This window comes from Apium graveolens, chromosome 3 (genome assembly GCF_009905375.1).
Source record: "Apium graveolens cultivar Ventura chromosome 3, ASM990537v1, whole genome shotgun sequence".
In the NCBI taxonomy this organism is placed as follows: Eukaryota; Viridiplantae; Streptophyta; class Magnoliopsida; order Apiales; family Apiaceae; genus Apium; species Apium graveolens.
Window position 1 is genome coordinate 281,008,905 of NC_133649.1, and position 14,730 is coordinate 281,023,634.

The 14,730-nt window shown below is 39.5% G+C and overlaps 1 long non-coding RNA gene across 1 annotated transcript; it reads right to left on the reverse strand.

Annotated features, from left to right (window-relative positions):
- Positions 1-8,231: 8,231 nt before the first annotated feature.
- On the reverse strand, positions 8,232-9,250 carry LOC141711093 (uncharacterized). The gene is made up of 4 exons (XR_012571215.1): positions 9,116-9,250; positions 8,930-9,022; positions 8,620-8,712; positions 8,232-8,510 (listed from the first exon to the last, which is right to left on the reverse strand). It is a non-coding gene; the product is annotated as an uncharacterized LOC141711093 (long non-coding RNA).
- Positions 9,251-14,730: the final 5,480 nt, after the last annotated feature.

Genomic DNA, 14,730 nt, shown 5'->3' on the forward strand with positions numbered 1-14,730 from the left:
GTGTGGAGCGACCTACACATTTACAATGATTTGCCTTGTACGCGGCTTCAGGGTTATTTAAAAACTTCCCTATTATTTTCTTACCTTTTTCCCTCTTTTTAGGAATTTTCTGGTATTTTTTAGGAATTTTCCCTTTATTTCCGAGATTTTCCAAATTTTCTGCAATTTTTCAAAAACATTTTCTAACTTTCAACCCTTTTTCGACCAGGATCCTAGTCAAAAATTCGACCTGGATCCTAGTCGAATTTTGGGCCAGCCTTTTAATCCTGGTGGAAGGATTTCGACTAGGTTCCACGACCTGGATTTCGACCAGGATCCTAGTCGAACCTTCGACCTAGATTTTGGTCAAAATTTATGTCCTTGTTTGGTTCCTGGTCGAAGGATTTCGACTAGGTTCCACGACCTGGATTTCGACCAGGATCCTAGTCGAACCTTCGACCTGGATTTTGGTCGAAATTTTCGTCCTTATTTGACTACTGTTCGCAAGGTTTTGACTAGGAATCACGACCAGGGTTTCAACCTGGATCCTAGTCGAACCTACGACCTGGATCTTGGTCGAAGTTTTGGTCCCTTTTTGACTCTTGTCCGTAAGGTTTTGACTAGGAATCACGACCAGGGTTTCGACCTGGATCCTAGTCGAACCTACGACCTGGATCTTGGTCGAAGTTTTGGTCCCTTTTTGACTCATGTTCGTAAGGTTTCGACTAGGAATCACGACCAGGGTTTCGACCTGGATCCTAGTGGAACCTATGACCTGGATCTTGGTCCTCCTTCTTGAAAAATTTCGTGCTTGATTTATGACCAGGATTTCGACCTCAATCCTAGTCTTATTGATAAGTGCTTTGCTGACTTCTGTTTGAAAGAATTCGAACTGGATCCACGAATTCAACTTCGACCTCCATCCTGATCTTTTTAACCCGTATTCTTCGGGTGCCTGTTCGAAAGAATTCAAATAGGATTTACGACCTCAAATTCGACCTCAATCCTGGTCTTTATTGGGCTTTTCCTAATCCTACTTGGATTGGGCCTTCACTTTTCCACATCCTTTTTGGATTTGGGCCTTAAGAATTATTGAAGATATTCTGGAAGGTTCTAAAACTTAATAACTCTAAAGATATTCTGGAACATTCCAGAATTTGGGCTTTTTCCTTGGGCCTTCAGCTTAATGGGCTTTTCTGCCTTTTCATCTTCCCTTTTCCGCCTATATAAAGGAGTAACTAGGGTCACTTATTTCTCACTTTCTCATTTCTGAATTCCCTTCCTCTTTTCTTCTCATAAAGATCTCAGAGAAATAATTGTAGGTCGAAGTTTTCAAGCCCCAAAACCTTCACTTAGCAAGCCAGCCCCTTTTTGCAGCGTTACTTCAGGTAAAATACCTTTCTCTCTTCTTTTCTTTTGCTCGTTTTTGCATAGCATGTGTTTAAAATTGTCTTCTTTTGCGCCCTTTTTTCAGATGGCTAATAAGAGAATGACTCGTTTGGCCAAGATGAACGTGGCCAAAAAGTCTAATGAGTTCCCCATTCGATGATGGTACACTTCCTTGATTGATATGAACAACACCCGATGGGATGAGTACCCGTATGACGCGCATCTGGATGCGCACGACCACATCAATGTCTTCCGGGATCCAAAGGAGCTGGACAAGTTGAGTACTTGTTTCAAAATCAAGGAACCCTTCAAGCTGGTTCTTGCAGGTCCGGCCGACAGGGCCTATTAATGGAAGAAAGACGCTCTATGCGTCTACAGGGACACTCTAAGGGCAGGTATCAGACTCCCCTTTCACCCATTTATCCCTGTTCTGCTAGTTGATATGGGCATCAGACCTTGCCAACTCCCTTCAAACTCTTAGAGGTTGATTCTTTGATACTTGTTGCAATGCGCCAAGAACAACATCCTTACCTCGGTTGCTGTGTTAAGAAAGATCTTTCAGTTCAAGAACAGCCCCGACAAGAATCTGGGGTGGGTTTCTTTGAACCAACGCCCCACTGTTCCCCACATAGTGAATGGGAAGTCCATCCCCGACAATAACTTGGGGTGGAAGAAGGATTTTCTATATGTCCTTTGGGAGGGCGGCGATTGGGGCACCCTCTTTCGTTCGTCTTTTGGACTAGCTGTGGATGGGAGCCCGAATGATATAGTTTTATCTGAGGAGGAGACCAGAGCCTTCAACCTCCTTACTCAAGATAATGGGACTTCCCACTCTTGGGATCTTATCAGGGAGACCGTTCTTGTAGAACGTGGCCTTTCTCGTTCCTAAAAAAGTATGTTTCCTTCCTTCTCTAGTTGTCTTCATTTCTCCCACTTTTTACTTTGCTAATTTCTCAATTCACTTAACTTATTCGTTGCAGTTGCTGAGAAGATCGAAGAGGCTACAAAGCCTAAAGACCTGGAAACGACCAGGATGAAACACGCCGGGAAGGTCTTCAAGGACCCGCTCCTTGGGGATCGCTTCCCAGAATTCCTTCCTCAGGCGAAGGAAGGAGACGAGGAGGGCCCCAACCAACCTTTACGTACAAAACAGAAACCAGGGGCTTTCTTCCAACCTGTCTGGGGAATCCGGGGAAAGGATTCGATTGTTGGCAACACAGCACTTGCCAAGGAATGTTCTATGCATTCTATTTCCCATGTAGACTATCATGAACTTGTCCTTCAATAGGACTTGGAGGCTAACGAGCTTTTCGGAGCTCATGCTTTGGCGACGGTACGTCTTTTTCTTTTGGCATTCATAGCTTTCTGTCGTAATTTTTCTTGTTTCCCACTTTTCCTTTGTCTCTTGTAGGCGAACGTCCATTTTCAAGGGGAAATTCACCAAGCCAAGGCTTGGAAAGTTGGCCTAGAAGACGCAAACAAGAAGCTGAAGGAGGCCAACCAGAGGATAGAGGATCTTCAAGCCCAACTTGCCTCATCAACTTCCGACCTTGAAACGGCCCGGGCTGAGATTGTTATTCTCAAGGCCCAGAAGGACAAGGCCTTTGATGGCTGGATGAATACTCAAGAATTCAAGGACTTAATAGTGGAGCACGATGCCCTCCTTCATCCAGTCAGCTACAAGGAAGGCTGGGACGCTGCTGTGGAGGCTATCCAGGAAGAGTTTCCTGAGGTCCTTGAACAATCTTCCTTCCCTTGCCCTATGCAATTCCCAGCACTTGGGGGCGTTGCAGATAAGCTTGCCGATCTGATTAAGGATGGCCCTTCAATGTCCCCGGTTAGAGCGCCATCAGGAAGCCAGGGCCAAGGCCAAAAAAGGAAGGAGCCTGAATTTAGCTCTGAAGAGGAGGAATCTTCTTCTGAGGAGGAGACCGAGCCTCTTATAAAGAAGGCCACGGTAGAAGAGTCTCCAAAACCAGTGTCCCCTATGGCATCTAAAGCGTCCGAGGAAACCTCTGCGGAGACTTCTGAAGAGACTTCCGAGGGACTGACTGAAGAGACGTCCGAGGAGACTTTGGATAGTGAAGAATCTTCTAAGGCCTAAGTTCTTTGCATTATTATGTATTTTTCTTTTTAGACAATATCGAACTTTATAATTGACTTTTTCTATTTTCACTTGTATTGTCCAAGTATTATCGTGTTTTTTCCGAGTTTTCAAACTCAAATTTATAACTTGGTTTTATCCTTCACAATGTATCAATCTAATAGGCTAGATTAAGCTTAACGCTTTTTATTATAACTTGGTATTCTCGATACCTTACATGAGATGGGTTCAACCCTGATAAAACTAAACATATCCTATATCAAATATAAAAAGATCCTAAGCAAACAAAGCTTCAAGGTGCTTCTATACCTACTCATCATTCCGACAAGTGAGAATCGAGCTTTAACTGTTTTACACATAGTAAACCTTCAGGTTTTGAGCATGCCAAGTTCTCGGGACTTCAAAACCATCCATAGTGTCCATCTTGTAGGTTCCTCTACCCTGAACGCTCTTAACCTTGTACGGCCCTTCCCAATTTGGGGCAAGTTTCCCTTTCTGCCCTACACCAGAAGCTTCCACCTTCCTCAAGACTAAGTCACCTTGTTTGAAGAACCTTTCTTTAACCCTTAGGTTGTAGTAGAACGAAGCCTTTTTCTGATATTCCACTATCTTCGCATGTGCCTCATCTCGTACTTCATCAATTAGATCCAGGGCTAACCTTTGCCCTTCCTCATTTTCCTCAGCATTAAAAGCTTGAATCCTGGGGGAGGAATGTGATATTTCTACAGGAACAACTGCTTATGCCCCATATGCTAACATGAAGGGAGTTGCTCCGGTCGTCACTCTATAGGTAGTCCTATAGGCCCATAATATTGGGAGTATCTCATCCACCCAATTATTGCTCGACTTCTCAATCCTCTTCTTTAGTCCATCCAGGATTATCCGATTTGCCACTTCAACTTGCTCATTGGCTTGTGGATGAGCCACAGAGGTGAATCGTAATTCAATTTCATTCTCCTCACAATACTTCTTGAATTTCTCATTGTTGAACTGTGTTCCATTATCAGTGACTAGGATGCGGGGAATTCCATACCGACACATGATATTTTCCCACATGAATTGTGCAACCTGCTTAGTTGTGATTTTGGCCAAAGGTTTGGCTTCAATCCACATAGTAAAATAATCAATGGCTACAATCAGGAACTTCCTTTGTGCCGTGGCCATGGGGAAAGGCCCAAGTATATCCATTCCCCACATAGCAAAGGGGATATGTGAGTTGATGGAGGTCAGCATCTGGGGGGGTTGTCTAACTACAGGTGCATGCTTCTGATAGCGGTCACACTTCTTCACATACTCTTTGGCATCAGCCATCCTTTCTGACCAATAGAAGCCTAAACGAGTTATCTTATGAGCTAACGCTCTGCCCCCCAAGTGTTGCCCACATATGCCTTCATGTACTTCTTCGAGAGCCAAGTATGCCTCATCGGGCCAGAGACACCTTAAGTAAGGAACCACAAAAGATCTTTTATACAAAATCCCATCTATCAAAGAGTATCTTAGTGCTCGAACAGCCAAATTTCGTGCTTCAGTAGCATCGGTTGGCAACCATCCGGTTTGAATGTGAGTCTTAATGGGATCTATCCATTACGTCCCCAGACCTATAGGAGCTACAAGCTTGACGTCAATGCTCTGTGTCTTCAGAACGCGGAAGTATATGCTTTCTGAACTTTCCTCTATCTCAGATGAAGCAAACTTTGATAGTACATCTACCTTAGCATTTTCCTCCCTCGGAATGTGCTCAACATGGCATTCATTGAATTGGGTCATCACAGCCCTTACTAGGCGGATATACTTAGCCATCGTATCATCCCTTGCCTCAAACTCTCCCTTTACCTGGGATATGACCAGCTTCGAGTCTCCACAGACTTTTAAGTTCTTGACTCTAAGTGTCCCTCCTAAGCCAAGACCAGCTATCAGAGCTTCATATTCTGCCTCATTGTTTGTGGTCGGGAAGTCTAACTTCATGGCATACTCAATCAAGAACCCATCAGGGCTTTGTAAAACCAAACCTGCTCCAATTGAATTTATTTTTGATGCTCCATCAAAATAGAGCACCCAATATTCTTTCTCCTTATCATCCTATTTTTGAGGTATGGTATCTTCCTGCCCCCCGAATTCTTGGTTGGGTATGGTACATTCCACCACGAAGTCAGCTAACGCCTGGGCTTTTATTTCCGTTCGTGGTTTATACTTGATGTCGAATTCTCCAAGCTCTATTGCCCACTTGATCAACCTCCCACTAGCCTTGGGACTGTGAATGATATTTCTCAGGGGTTGATTTGTTAGCACCTCAATTTTATGAGCTTGGAAGTAAGGACGCAGCTTTCTCGAAGCCATTACAAAGGCTAAAGCAAACTTCTCAATAGTCGAATAGTTCAACTCAGCTCCATGCAGAATTTTACTGACATAGTATATGGGTTTCTGGATTTTTAGTTCCTCCTTAACCAATACAACACTCAAGGCACTCTCTGAGACAACCAAATATAAGTATAAAACTTCATTCAAAACCGGCTTGGCCAGCAACGGGGCCTGAGCCATATATTTCTTTAACTCCTCAAATGCCTTCTGGCTTTCCTCACTCCATACAAAATCTTTAACCTTCTTTAATGACTTGAAAAACCACAAACACTTATCCCCAGACTTGGAGACGAATCGTCCCAAAGCAGCAACCCTTCCAGTGAACTTTTGAACATCTTTGATAGTTTTTGGTGGCTCCATGTCTAGGATTACCTTTATTTTATCGGGGTTGGTCTCGATCCCTCTCTTGGAGACCATCAATCCCAAAATTTTTCCAGATCCTACACCGAAAGCACACTTCGTAGGATTTAACATCATCTTGTGGTACCTTAGGACCTCGAAAGCTTCCCTCAAATGGGTTATATGATCAGTCTTTACTAGACTCTTGACTAACATGTCATCAACATAGACTTTCATAGTCTTGCCAATAATATCCTTAAAAATTTTATTTACCAACCTTTGGAATGTCGTCCTTGTGCATCTTGATCTGATTGTATCCACTAAATCCATCCATGAAGCTCAGCATCTCATGCCCAACAGTGGTATCCATCAAAGTATCAATCCTTGGTAATGAGAAACAGTCCTTAGGACATGCATCGTTCAGATCAGTGAAGTCCAAACACATCCTCCATTTTCCATTGGCCTTCTTCACCATTATAGGGTTTGCTAACCATTCTGGAAATTGAATCTCCTCAATGAAACAAGCCTCTAAGAGCTTCTCTACTTCCTATTTTATAGCTTCTTGCCTTTCTGGAGCAAAACTTCTTTTCTTTTGCTTCACCGTCTTCCGATTTGGGTCCACATTCAGCTTGTGAGTAATCAGTTCCGGGTCTATGCCTGGCATATCAGCTGTTGACCATGCAAACACGTCACTATTTTCTTGCAAAAATTTCACCGACTTACCTTTAAGGGGCTCCTCGAGTGTGGCTCCGATGAAAGTCACCCTCCCAGGATCCTCGGGGGCTAAAGGAATCGAAACCAAGTCTTTTGTTGGCTTTCCTCTTTTCTCCTCATTCTCTCGGATATCCAGATCTTCAATAGGAAGAACCTGCCCTCCAACTTCATCTGCCCTCAAAGAGGCCACATAACAACTTCTAGCCATTTTTTGATCTCCTCTCTCTTCTCCAATCCCATCCCGGGTGGGAAACTTCATAACTGAATGGTAGGAAGAAGAGACTGCCATGAAGGCGTGTATCCCTGTTCTTCCCATGATAGCGTTGTAAGTCGAACTAGCCTTCACCACCAAAAAGTCCAACATTTGAGTTGCTTGCCTTGGTTCCTGTCATATGGTTGTTGGCAACTTGATTATCCCTTCCATGGGGCACTCCACTCCCGCAAATCCATATATCAGCATGTCGGTTGGGGTCACTACACCATATATTGGCTATTGCAAGCCCAAAAAAACGTTGTATTAGGGGTCGAATGTGTTGCAATATCATCTATTGTAACATTTTATCCAAAATTCGGTGTTGCATTTGCTGCCGTTGCAATAGACCCCTATTGCAACATGTTGTGTGTGTATTGCAACATTTGTCAAGTATTACAATAACCCCATGCTAGAACACTATTGTAACATTTTTAGCATTTTTAGTAACTTTTTTTTAGTGTTACAATATCCTATTGTAACATTTGTCTGCAACATTTATAACCCTGTTGTAATACGTTTTATATTTTAAAGCAACAATTGTATGCAACATTTGAAACCCTATTGTAATACTTTTTAGCTTGCAAGGCAACAGTTGTATGCTACATTTGAAATCCTATTGTAATAATTTTTTTGTTTTTGGGCAATATTTCTGTGCAACATTTAGACATATATTGGAATACCAGCTGTTACCAGAAATTCAAACATGCATATATTCTCTTGAAAATAATATATCCAACTGCAACTCAAAATAACCAACTAACCATCAAAATAACAAACCAAACATCTAGTTTAAAGTCGAAACAAAGTCGATAAACACCACAAGTCAGAACATCCATAACCAAACATAGTTCAAGTTCAAGGATATATAGTCTACTTAATCAGCTAGCTAGTTAACAAGTACATTAAAGTATCCAACCAAAAGTTATTAAACAGCTAGCTAGTAACAGGAAATCACTGAGCATTTATGTCTTCACCCCCCTCACTCTGGCCTTCATCAACATCAGAATATAGCTCTTGAACAACAATATCATTAAAATCAGGAACTATATCCCCCAATCTGCCTATTACCTTTGACAGTTTCTCCCGAACCTTTTTGTCAATGATCTCCTGCATTTCAGTAAGAAGTTCCTCCTTTATTGACTTTTTCAAATCAGCAACATCAATACTAGCACTAGAACTCTGACTAAATGCTGGCACATCTAGCTTAACAGTTTTCCTCGTTCGGCCTGATCTTCCAATAAGCCAATTCGGTCCATGGGCTGGCTTTTTTGATTTCTTTTCTGTGTGAGCACTGTTGTTTGCCCCATGAGAACCATCTTCAATATCATGTTGAGCATGTCCATTTTCATCCTTGTCATCGGTAGGAATTGTAGTCTGCCAAATATTGAGGGATCAGAAAATACAATTAAGTTTAACTAGAGCCGAGCGATAATATTTTTTTTACAAGTGCAAATTTATCAATTTTGTCAAAGTGATCTTTTACCTTGTATTTACGTCCTGGCTTTCGTTTACGAGTTTCAACGTAAACAAGATCCGAGGGAGCTGGTTCTTTAGGTTCGATTTTGTTCTCAGCTTTCTGCCAGCAGAATGGAATTGAAGTCATAACATTAAAAACTATAGAATGAAACTAAGGAAATATAGAATTTGGGATTTCATAAGCACATTAAAAGTTATACTACTACTTATGATTTTTATTTATTTATTAGACCAAGTTCAACCAGAATATATTCAAGACTCCGAAACTACATACATTTTCTTAATAAAAGTAACACCGTGCTTTAAACATGACTTACTATTTTCTCTCCAATTTGCGCAAAACTTGTACGACCAGCTGTGTGTGTTTCTACAATCAAGGCACGATTTTCTGAAGCAGTCTTAGATCGTCTCTGACAATTAAGTGAAGTGAACAAAGTATTAAAAAACAGACTACATAAAAAAAGGTTGAATATTATCTAGTTGAGCGATATCAATTTATATACCTGAATTTCCTCATCCCCCCAGTATTTGAGCAGCACCTTGAATACTTCAGTTGAAACAAAACTAGGCTTATTTTTTAGCCTATCCTCATCATTATCATATTGTAGATAATGATCTTTCTTAACCCGACTTTTGTGCAACCTCCACAAATCATTAATAGTCCGCAGTGTAAAGGTTCTTCCTTCCTCGGGAATGATATATTTTTTCTAGTAAATCAATTAAAATAATTAGCCATATTGTAGAAAATTTTGTATCCGGTGAGATAGACAATAGAAAATTTTGTATTTTACGTTAACAAATTGCCATAGCCTCTCCTTCTCACTTTCAGGATATTTATGCCAACTGATGTAATCAAGTGGCACAGACTCCCTGGCCAAGGTCCCTAAGAAGTTTTTGTATTCAGATAAGACCTTGGGATCGTCTGCCACGGCCTGAAATTCTGAATTCAACTTAATAACCTTCTTTTTGCTAGGGTCCCTTGTGTACACATCCTTCATTAATGTCGGTCCTCTACGCTTTATTACTTTTGATGGACCTAAAATAGAACAAATAAACTAATTAATGTTCCAAGAGTATTGTCAATATTGAAACTACTATTTAATCAACTTAAAAAACAATTATAAGGACCTGATGGAATTTCATGTGTCTCGTCTTGAGTTTGACCAGGACCCTCATCCACATGATCATTCACAAATTCCAAGTCCTTTTTACGTTTTCGCATTAGCAAAAAAGCCTCCATTGAACCAATTCCGTCATTACGATTTTTGGGAGGCACTGGCCCTGCTCTCAGGGGCAAGTTAGGAGGTAAACCATCTGTCAATGGAGGAGGAGGTGGTAGTTGTTCGGTTGGCAGATGGGGTGCATTTTCAGTTGGGGATGGGGGCAAATTTGGAATCTGTCATCCAAGCATAATTAGTATAGATTATAATGACAGACTAATATAGTAGATAAATTATAAAATAGAAGAATTAACAAATTATATTTTTACTTGCGAAGGAGTTGTTGCTGAACGTGTTCTTCGGGGGGCAGTATTGTTCATTTTTTTACCTGCAGAAACTAGCTTAATTTTTTTTCTTTGCCTAACTTGCTTTGACATAACCTCTGCAGTATCCTTTTCATCCTCAGATAAACTATCGTGTCCAGGAATGTACTCCCGATCAAACTCTAGCATTGAATCATCATCCTCCTGTACTTTCTCTTTTGGTTTGTCCTTTTTCTTACCAAGATCAGCTGACAGTTTATTTATGCTGAGCTTCTCTATCATCTCAGCGTTCTCTTTCTTTCGCATCAACCTTTTTCTTTCGTATTCTGGAATATTCTGAAATATAGAGTAGATATATATTACATTAAACTATAGACATACATTATAGGACAAATATGTAATATACAATTTAAATACTTCCTAACCTTCGGAAATGCAGTATCATATTCAACCGATTTTCCAGCCAATCGATTACTTTCCCTCTTTTTTTGTAGCCCTTGTAGTGTCACAAACTTCTTTTTTGCTTGTAAACCTGTTGATGCAAGTAGTGGTGAAAATAATAATTTAAATCAGCATGTGAAATTTAATCATCTTAACCATATTAAGCATTACCTTCAAAAAACTGTGTTCTTGGTCGCACAATCACATGTGGTTGCATTTGTGTTGTTGGATCAATAGATTTGTCAATTATGTTATCAACATAAAATTCCAAATTAACTCCTTCAACTGTCTTTATAAACTCACTTAGTTCACTGTCATTGGCAATTAGTTTCCAACCATTCAGCATGTTTTTGACATAAACTCCGCCTATTTCCGTGTATTTCAAATCATCCTTCACATACTCCATGACAACCGTGTACGAGAACTTATCAGCATCAACAAATTCTGGAATCTCAGTACATGTCCCACCTACATATTTTGTTTTCATGAACTCTCCCTTATGGTAGAATTTGATAATAAAATCTTTTTCTGCCATCCTGAAAAAGAAGAACAGGGAAAAAAATTAGTAACAATTTAATAGTAAGTAGTTTGATAATTAATTAATCCAATTTTATAGAGAGTACAAGAAAACAACTAAGTTTGCAGAAAATAAAGAAAATGACCAAGTTGTGAATATAAATAAAATACAAGAATAGAGTAATGGTAGCAGTTTGATATGACTAAAGCATGAAGTGCAATTTTTCATTGTCTAATACAATAAAATATTACATTGATTTAGAAGTAGCAGTTGGATGTCTTAAGCAGGAAGCACAATGAAAAAATACAATAACAAAAAGTAAATAGCTAGCACTTATATTTTTTAGATTTCACGATCATCCTCCTCTTCATCTGGTGTAACAGGGATTTTTTTTATAGGCACATCATCTCTATACCAGCTGACATCGTTAAGGATATTATGTCCCCTTGGCACATAACCTATGTCATTAACATCTTCAAGTGACATTCCCTCTTCTACTTCACTATACTGATCCCTTGGTAAATTCTTGATAACAAAATGTATGTCTTTTTCAGTAGGATCTTCAATATAATAAACTTGGTGTACTTGTGTAGCCAGAACAAACGGATCATCTTTTTGACAGAACTTGTTGAAGTTGACTCTTGTTAGGCCATAACAATCCCTCTCCCTTCGGTACCAACGACACTTAAATAGAACTACAGTTAACGCTCCCCAATAGTCGAATTCAATAATATCTTCAACTGCACCATAGTAAACCACATCCCCAACTATTGGATTCTGATCTTTTGCACTCGCAAAACTGGTGGTTAAGGCTGTTAGAAAGACACCACTATTTTGGGTTGTACACCTTCCATCCCTGCGCTTCGTATGGAATCTATATCCATTAACCATATAGCCATTAAACCTCTTGGCTACTCGATGTGGCCCTTTTGCCAAGGAGGATAATTCCACTGAAACATCATCTCTCATTGTAATTACCTCTTTTAACCACTTCTGAAATTCAGTTGTGTGCGTTCTTTCTCTTTTATACTTCTTTATCTTTGCTTCTTTTTCAATCAAGGCACGATGTTCCCTACAAACATAATATATAATATAATATTAGCTTACTTAAACTGGTTTAATTTGGAAATAGAGATATGCATCATATTTATATACCATATATACTTACTCTTTTAGGTTCTCGACTTCCACATTATCACAATTGAACAATATGTAGCGATGTGCATTGCTCCAGATATTGTCTTCCAAATATATAGACTTCCCATTTTTATTTTTTCGAGATCCGATAGGATATCCAGCATCTGTTTCACAAGAATTATCACTTTTGCTTTGATCACAGTTGCTTAAAAATCTGGAACAAAATGTTAAACATTCTTCTGCCAAGTACCCTTCTGCTATACAACCTTCTGGTTTACTCCTATTTCGAACATAGGATTTCAGTTTGCACAAATATCTTTCAATTCCATACATCCACCTCATGTGTACTGGTCCACCATATTCAACTTCCTTACACAAGTGAATTGGCAAGTGAACCATTATGTCAAAAAAAGACGGTGGAAAGATCATTTCAAGTTGACAAAGTATTTCAATTATTTCTTCTTGCAACTTCTGAACATCATCTAATTCAATCACTTTTCCACATATATGCCTAAAAAATGCACCCAGCCTCATTAAAGGTATTGCTACCTCAGGTTTTAGAGTTTTGATGACAGCAAATTGTAACAAATATTGGAGTATATAATGTGCGTCATGACTCTTATAACCAGAAATCTTACGCTCCTTGATCTGAACGCAACGACTGATATTTGATACGGATCCGTGTGGCAATTTAGCATTCATTAACATTGAACAAAACAATTCCTTTTCTTCTTTTGTCATATCAAAACAAGCTGCCCTAATTTGAACATGTTTTTTATCATCAGAATTGAAAGGATGAAGAATCTTTCTAATCCCCATTTCTTTCAAATCAAGACGACCATTAACATGATCTTTTGTCTTGCCCCCAATATTTAACAAAGTCCCCAAAATCTTATCACAAATGTTCTTCTCTATATGCATAACATCAAGGTTGTGTCTAACCATATGAGTACTCCAATATGGTAATTCAAAAAAAATGGACCTTTTCTTCCAAGGGCAATCAGTACAAGTTTTTTGTTTCGTCTTACACTTCCCAAAACTATTCTCATAACCAGATAACAGATGCTCAACCTCTATTCCCGTTAACATTTCAGGACTTTCTCCCATTTCCACTTCACCATTAAATCGCCTCTTATCAGACCTCCACTTGTGGTTAGGAGGCAGAAATTTTCTATGGTTCAAATACACAACTTTCCTCGAATGTTTCAAATAGGTTGACGAGGTCTGATAGTGGCATGAAGGACATGCTAAGTGCCCTTTAGTGCTCCAACCTGATAAGACTCCATATCCAGGAAAATCACTTATCGTCCATAGGAGGCTTGCGTGTAATTGAAATGTACTATCACGTCTTGCATCGTAAGTTTGTATTCCAACTTCCCATAATTCATTCAACTCTGCAATTAACGGCTGCATATATACATCGATATCGTTTCCAGGTTGTATGGGGCCTGGAATTAAGGTAGAAAGAATTATATATTCTGGTTTCATGATTAACCAGGGGGGAAGGTTGTAATTAACAAGTATGACTGGCCAGGTACTGTGAGAACTACTCATTGAACGATAAGGATTGAATCCATCAGATGCTAAACCTAACCTAACATTTCTAATTTCTCCAGCAAAATCTGGATACTTGGCATCCATAGACTTCCACCCCAGACCATCAGCTGGATGCCTTAACCTCCCATCCCTCTTTCGTGCTAAAGCATGCCATGTCATTAATCTAGACAATTCAGTGTTTAAGAACATTCTTTGCAGCCTTGGTTTCAAAGGAAAATATCTCATCACCTTTACTGGGATTTTATGTTCCTTTGACACATTATTTTTTTCACTACCAGTATCCTTATTTTCAACTTCTCTCCATCTTGAAGCTTCACACGTTTTGCAAAAATCCAGTTTTTCATTTTCACCCCAAAATAACATGCAGTCATTTGGACAAGCATGTATTTTTTGGTAGTCCAGACCTAGATCTTTAATCATACCCTTTGCAGCATTAAAAGAGGATGGTACATTGCAATTTGGGAAAACTTCCTTAATCAACTTAAGCAAATCGCTAAATGCTGACTCACTAAATCCGTGAATACACTTTAGTTGGTAGAGCCTAACTATGAAACTTAATCGAGTGAACTTAAGACACTCAGGATACAAAGGCTGCCCACCCTCCTCAACAAGCCGGTAAAATTTTTTTGCATCGTCATCAAGTCCCTTTCTAACTCCATGTTCACTATCATTATTACAATTCTCATATGTGTTACGTATCATTGCCTCTAACTCATCTGCTAAACCCATACCTATATCACTGTCCATGTTATCATCGACATCATTATTCTTATGGTTTGACACTTCATAAATCCATTCAGTGGACTGTGGACAAACACCATTGCAGATGAGATGTTCCTTTATAACGCTTTCACCATACCAATAACGATTACTACACTTTCTACAAGGACATTTCAACTCATTTCCTGATGCATATTCAGAAAATGCATTTGTAATAAAAGCTTTAACCCCCATCCTATATTTATCACTATATCTTGGAAGTG